Source organism: Pteropus alecto, unplaced genomic scaffold (assembly GCF_000325575.1).
Source record: "Pteropus alecto unplaced genomic scaffold, ASM32557v1 scaffold204, whole genome shotgun sequence".
Taxonomy (NCBI): domain Eukaryota; kingdom Metazoa; phylum Chordata; class Mammalia; order Chiroptera; family Pteropodidae; genus Pteropus; species Pteropus alecto.
In genome coordinates, this window is record NW_006435766.1 from 2,206,322 (window position 1) to 2,214,341 (window position 8,020).

The following is an 8,020-nucleotide window of genomic DNA, read 5'->3' on the forward strand; positions in this document are numbered from 1 at the left end:
GTAGAGTCCTAAATTTGTCTTAAAAAGTAACTACAAATGGGTTTGGGGTTTCTTCTGGGAGTGATGAAAATGTTCTAATTAACGGTGATGATTGTACAACTCTGTGAAAACATGAAATATTACTCACTTTAAATATTACTTGCACACTTTAAATTGATGAATTGTATGGTATGTGAATTATATCTCAATAAAACTTTATTCAAAGTAAAAAAATATTACCATGTTAACAAACTAAAAAAAGAAAAAACCATAGGATCATATCAATAGGAGGAAACAAAGGCACTTGACAAAATTCAGCATCTATTTCTGATAAAAACATCAGCTAACTAGTGATACAAGGGAACTTAACTTCTTCAATATGATAGAGAGGATCTATGATAACTCTACAGCTTACAACCTATGTAGTAGCGAAAAACTGAATTCTTTTCCCCAAAGGATCAAGAACAAGACAGGAATGACTGCTTTTACTCCCTCTATTCAGCATTATACTAGAGATTCTAGCCAGTGAACTGAGGCAAGATGAAGAAACAAGAGGCATTCATCTAGGAAGAACAAAACTGTTTTTAGCAGACAACAGAATCAAATAACAGGAATCAGCAAACTCCAACCAGTGGGTTAGGTTGCTTGTTTTAGTAAATGCAGTTTTACAAAAATATAGTCATGTCCACAATTTATGTATTGTCTATGGCTACTCTCATGGTACAATGGCAGAGCTGACTAGTTGTGACAGAGAATATAATGGCCACAGGTCTTAAATGATTATTATCTTATTAAAACAGTTCAAGAAAAAAAGATTGACAACCTTTGGTTATATAGAAAATCTGATAGAATCTACAAAAAAAAGCTGCTAGAACTAATAACTGAATTCAACAAGTTGAAGGATACAGCATCAATATACAAAAAATCAGTGTATTTCTGTATATTAGCAGAAAACAATTGGAAATTAAAATATAATATACTGTTTACAACTGCATTGGAAAAATAAAAAATTGGGGTAATTTCACAAAATGTGGAAAGACCTATACACTAAAGTACAAAATTTTACTGAGAAAATTAAAGAGCTATGTAAATAGAGGCATATACTTTGTTCAGGGTTTGAAAATTCAATATTAAGTCAGTTCTCGGTCTACACCATGCTACCCTGAACAAGCCCAGTACCGTCTGATCTCGGAAGCTAAGCAGGGTCAGGCCTGGTTAGTACTTGGATGGGAGACCACCTAGGAAGACCAGGTGTTGTAGGTGTAAAAAGAAAACAAAAACAATTCTCCCCCAAATTAATCTGTACAGTCAACATAATCCAAATCTAACTTTGAAAACACCAGATTATTTTTAGAAATTGATAAACTGATTTAAAATTCATGTGGAAATCAAAGAATCTAGAAAAACAAAATAAAGATGAAAAAGAACATTGAAGGACTAACACTACCTAATTGCAAGAACTGTTCTAAGCCTAACATCATTAAAACAGCATGCAATTGGTATAAAGATGGCCAAATACATCAATGGGACAGAACAGAGTCCAGAAATAAACCTGTACAGACGCGGTCAACTGATTTCGACATGAAGTGGGGAAAATGGAGCCTGTTCAACAATTGGTGCTGAAACAACTAGATATCCATATACAAAAGAATGAATTTGGATCCATACCTTGCATCATATGTAAAGGAAGACACAAAATGAATCGTAGATCTAAATAGAAGACATAAAACCATAAGAGTTCTACGGAAAAGCATAGGAGAAAATCTATGACCTTGTGCTAAACTAAAGATTTCTTAGATATGAACACCAAAAGCAAAATCCATAACAGAACAAATGGATAACTGGATTTCGTCAAAAGGAAAAAAAAACTTCTACTCTACAAAGACGCAGTTAAGAGAATGAAAAGACTAGCCACAGACTAGGAGAAAGTCCTTGCAAAAAATATAGGTGATAAAGGAATTGTATCTAGAATACATAAGAATGCTTCAAACACAACACATAAGGAAACATTAGCGTAACTTTTTTTCTCAAACATTGATACCAAAAATGACATCCATGTTGTTTATGTCAAATGATTCAGTCAAAGTTGCAAAGGAAGAAAAAGGTGGGGGAGAGAAATTAGAAATAAGAAGACGGTGAGTATGTCAAATATGTTTGTGTATTCCCTTTCATAGTTAAATTTGTTTTACAAAATTTACCTGATCTGGATGTTTGTGTAGACTTCATTTCTATTGCTTTTTTTAGGAATAAGATTTTTTACTTCAACAGCATGCTAAATGATATTTGAAATTAAATAATTAAAAAATAATGTATATTTCATACAACCTGTACTTATTCAAAATAAAAATATAAAAGTTATAGGGTGGCTCTATAGTGTAGTGGTTAGCATGTCTGCTTTACGTGCAGAAGGTCCTGGGTTCGCGCCCCAGGTGGAGCCACAGAACATATCCCGGCTGCACTGGCCAGGGTGTGCACCATGCGCGTGTGGGAGGATACACCCTGCCTTCAGAGATCCAGTTCTTAAGGGGAGATGGCAAGGGGTGTCAGTCAGGGGCGTAAGTAAGTCAGAGGCATAAGTCAGGGGCGTAAGTGGGGAAAAGGCGAATTAAAGAGGTGAAAAAAATAAAAGTTATTACCTTCAAGAGAATCTAAAAATGCAAAGGAACGTTTACCCAGATATGTGAATATGAAAGCCAGCTGTACATTCACAAGCAGTTAGTATAGAGCTGAATCCTTATGTTTGGTTTTGGAAATGACTATATTAGGTATTCATGTTTTTCTTTGAGGGGTTGGGTAGGTGCAAGGAGTGTTAGGACAGTAACAAGACAGGAATATGAATCTGCTATAAATACTGAAGAAAAACTGGGAATATAGGTTTAACAAAACATGCAGCTGAGCTTTCAAAAGTAAAGTTATGTTTCCAGTGACTAACTGAACTAGATCAGTGTGCATATACCAATGTCAACATGCTGACTGATGGGTGAAATGTAATCTTTCATCAGAGGAACAAATCATGACCCTGACAGGATCCATGTGAAAACTGATGATAGAATGCAACAGCTTATATTTCATGAAATATGTCAGAATCATTTATACCATTATGCTACAAGTATTCATCATGATTTTCAATTGGTCCTGTAATTTAGCAAGTACACAGTTGTCATGAGAGTTCAGGTGAATGCATAAGTCATGTATCGCCTGAGAAAAGGTTGTGAATTGACTAGCTTGGATATACATTTATAAAATAATAGTTAGGAGAAATATTTTTTCCATGCCCATGTGGGTTACTGGTATGTCTACATTTCTTGTATCCTCTAGTTTAGCCTTCTTAAACTTTATTCACTCATGCAAAAAGGTATGTAAAACACATCCGAGAAATAATGCATAATCAGCTTTCAATATTGAAACAGGGTTAAGAGAAAAATTAATGAAATGGCCACAGACAGGATGTTAAAAATGATGTATGTTTCAATATCAGTGTAATATTTTCTGAAATTAAAAATTTTAGCACTTAGGGAATGAACTCTATAATTTTCATTTTTTCCAAAATTAGTTGGGTTTGGTATATCATGCTGGTCTTTGAAGAATTTTCATGAACCAGCTATCTTATCCAAAAATTAGCTATTTTAAAATAAAACAGCCAATGCTTCTATATTCAAATTATTTTCTTTTGAATAACAAATACCAATGTAACATGTATCTTTGATGCCTGATAATCATGAGGAGGATAAAGGATTGGGCACAGTTTGTCCCAATTCTCTCATTTCCTTATGCTTCTTGTGTTGTCTGGAGCAGTAGTGATCTCATCTTCTGTTTCAGTGCAAATATTCTAAAGCCATCTAAAGTGAGGTCTCTCAAATTTCTTCATCAACTCCAAAATTACCTAGCTAAGGCGTTTCTTTCCTCCTGTCTTCCTTTCATTATACCCCTTCCTCTTCAAAAGTAATTTCTAGACCTGGGGTCTTGATACTTTCCCTTTTTCCATTCTTTTTGTGTATTGTCCCCACCACTTTTTTCCCCTCTCTCTTTAGCAGGAGTATCTTACATCTATCATTTCTATTGCTTCATCTCCTTCATTCCCTTTGGCTATAAACATGTTCAGAAATAAATAAAATAATGCTGCTTTTTGTTCCTTAAATGTCTTGAACTATCCAATAGCTCTTCTTCCAAATTTCTTAGAAGTCGACACCCAGTTTATTTGGAGCATGGTTTGAGGACCAGCAATATTAGAAAAACATTAGAGTCAAATAATTAATGTCTGGGAATCTCAAATCAGTACAGAGATTCCAAACTAGGAGATGTAGAGTATCAAAACAAAAGGAGAAACATCAGAGTTAAAGTTTATGTTTTAAACATTTCTGTTTCTTATTCTTGTAAATGTTTTTTTCTCAAACATGGATACCAAAAATAGAGCTTTATCTGTAAAGCCTTTCCACCAGTGAGGAAAAGAGTAAGAGTAAGTGAAGAAAGTGAGAACTGAAGACATGTATTAAATGAACACATTTGGTTGTGTTCAAATGTGTAACATGGTTTTAATTTCATTGATTGATTATTGTTATGACAGTATTCTTTTTTTTAGTGAGAAGAAGTTCACAACACGTAAAATAACTATTTCAAAGCGAACAATTCAGTAGCATTTAGGACATTCACAATGTTGTGCCACCATCACCTCTAGGTCCAAAATATTTTCATCGCCCTAAAAGAAAATCCCATTCCCATTAAATGCTCACACCCCATTCCCCACACCACCATCCCCAGGCAACCACTAATCTGTTTTCTGTCTCTATAATATAACTTATTCTGAATATTTCGTATAAAAGAAATTATACAATACAAACTTTTTTAAAGAATTAAAAAAAAGAATCCCTACAGAAAAAAATAACTTGTTTTTTTCTTTTAGAATGTTGTAGCTTAAAATTTATTTTCTCATTTAATGACTAGAAATTAAAACTCATTTACATAATCAGATATTTTAATTAATAAAATAAATAACATTCTTGTTTATTTCTTCTATTTCTGTTTCACCCCTCAAAATCTAAAACACCTACCAAGAATTCACCAAATTAGCAAATTGTAAGATAAGTTAATTAAATGAGTTAGGTATATACAATACAGTAAGATAAGTTGAAAACTACATGAAAAAATAGGGACAAAAATTCATAGCTCTTGATAAATCTGATAAGATCTAAAAGAGATTTCACTTTGCATTATTTATGAACAAAGCTTTTGCTAAAATAAATATAAGATGTCATTGTATTAATCTTAAAAGTTAAAGAGAAAGTTCAAATGAAAACTTCAATAAGCAAAAAAAAAAAGAAAATTTTCCTTCAGTTCTTCATAAAATTCAGTAATAAGTAATTGAGGAAAGTCTGAGCATTTTTTTTAACCTGGCTTTCTTTTCTTATTTTGAGTTTAAAATAATTTTTAGCCTATTTCATAAAACAGAGAGTTCCTGCTTTCACTTGACTTCCCCCAACTCCTATTTCTGTTGTGTCTTTATAATAATCTCCTCATCTTGAATCTCTAATTAAATCTTGATGTTGGGCACTGGATTAAACATAGCGGAGTGAGAGATGTCCCCTGATCTCTCCCCTTGAAACAATAATAAGCTGAACATCTGAAACTCCACAAAAAACACCCAAACTGCACACCAGCACATCTGAGCGTGAGATCTGCATATAAGAGCTACCACGGGTCAGAACCCCGGGTGTCCGGCAGTGGACTGGGAGAAACAAAGAAACTGCTTCTCACAGCCATCAGAGCTCCTTGTAGGAGGAAGGGGAGGGGAGAAGGAGCAGCGACTTCCCTGAACAGCCCTGCCTGGGAAAGCGGTGAGCTCCACGTGGCAGGCAGCAAAGCCCAGTCATCGGGGCAGAAGGCAGAGAAACGGGGACAGCAGAAAAAGCGAGGATGGCAGAGAAATGACAGTTGATTTTTACCAGCCGTGGTTGCAAAACTAAGGCTGAGCCACAGCCCCCATTCCCCAACCCAGAGGGGCCCTCCTTCCATATCTTCTGAGACCAAACACCGCGGAGCCCCAGGGGAATCTGAGCAAATGCTACTGAAACTGTCGCTAACACTGACAGGAACTGAGACTGAGGGTAGTGAGCGTGATTAAACATCTATAAAGGAAAAAAAAAAAGACATCATTAAGACTTTATATAAAGCAGAGATACAAGAGGCTTAGACATCACCTACTGGAAAGCAAAAGAAAAACATCTTCTTGGCAACAGGCCAGGAACCATTATATAATATCTCTTCTTTGGGAAAAAAAAAAAAAAAAAAGAACACACTTCCATTAATGCCCAGGCGAAGAAATAGCCCATTAAACACCATTAACAACCAAGGCGACAAGGTATCTCAGAAAGAAAGAGAAAAATCTCTAGAAAATAAGCTTACAGACATAGAAATATGTAACTTAAATGATAGAGAATTCAGGATGGTACTTCTGAAAAAACTCAATGAGATCCGGAACGAATCTTATTAACAATTTCAGAAACTGAAAAACAACTAGATGAGCAGAATGAGTTCTTTAGCAAGGAGATTGAACCCCTCAAAAAGAACTGAATAGACCTTCTGGAGATAAAGAACACACTGCAAGAGTTGAAAAATGAAATAACAAGATTGGGAAATAGAGTCGACCAAATGGAAGAAAGAATCAGTAACTGATATCGCATAAATACAAAGGATCATACAAGAATACTAAGAAAAAGTATATAACACCAAATTTAACAACCTAGAAGAAATGGACTAGTACTTAGAAAAATATAATCTTCCTAGACTGAATCAAGAAGAACTGGAAAATCTAATTAGACTGATCAGCAGTATGGAAATTGAAACAATCATCAAAAACCTACCAAAAAGTACAATTCTAGGACAGATGGCTTCATCAGTGAATTCTACCAATCATTCAAAGAAGATTTAATACCTATTCTCCTCAAACACTTCCAAAAAATCAAAGAGGAGGCAATACTTCCCATCTCATTTTATAAGGCCAAAATCACCCTGATACCAAAACCTGGTAAAGATAACACAAAAAAGAAAACTACAGACCGATATCTCTCATGAACACAGATGCAAAAATCCTAAATAAGATACTAGTGAACCGAATACAGCAACATATTAAAAGATTATACACCACAATCAAGTGGGCTTCATCCGAGGGGCACAAGGATGGTTCAACATATGCAAATCGATTAATGTGATACACCACATAAAGAAATTAAAAAATGAGAATCAGTCTACAGTCATGCTACCCTGAACAAGCTCAATCCCGTCTGATCTCAGAAGCTAAGCAGGGTCGGGCCTGGTTAGTACTTGGATGGGAGACCACCTACGAAGACCAGGTGCTCTAGGTGTATAAAATAAAAAAAAAATAAAGGATTGTAAAATGACAAGGTCCTTGTAATCTGTGAGTTAATTTGCCTAGGTACAGCACCTATTTACAATCAAAATACTTAATAAAATCGGTATAGAAGAAAAATACCTTAATATAATAAAGGCCATATATGACAAATCCTCAGCCAACATTATTCTCAATGGTGAAAAACTAAAAATCTTCCCTCTAAGCAGGAACAAGGCAAGGCTGTCCACTATTGCCACTTTTATTTAATATAACATTGGAGGTTCTAACGAGTGCAATCGGGCAAGAGAAAGATATAAAGGACATCCAAATAGGAAACGAAGAAGTCAAACTGTCACTATTTGCGGATGACATGATTCTCTATACAGAAAACTCTAAAGATTCTACAAGAACACTACTAGAAACAATAAGCAAATACAGTAAAGTATCTGGATACGAAATCAACATTCAAAAATCCACAGTGTTCCTATACTCTAACAAAGAAGTGTCAGAAAAAGAGGTGGAAAAAATAATTTTTTTCACAATTGCAACAAAAAGGATAAAATACCTAGGAAAAAATCTAATGAAACATGTAAAGGACCTATACAATGAAAACTATAAGACTCTATTAAAAGAAATCGAAGAAGATGCAAAGAAATGGAAAGATATTCTGTGTTCTTGAAGTAGAAGGAGCAACAT

General features: G+C 34.7%; 2 pseudogenes; both read left to right on the forward strand.

Annotated features, from left to right (window-relative positions):
• Positions 1–1,124: 1,124 nt before the first annotated feature.
• LOC112479347 lies at positions 1,125–1,242 on the forward strand (annotated as a pseudogene).
• A 5,976-nt stretch (positions 1,243–7,218) lies between these two features.
• LOC112479346 lies at positions 7,219–7,337 on the forward strand (annotated as a pseudogene).
• The last annotated feature ends 683 nt before the right edge of the window (positions 7,338–8,020 follow it).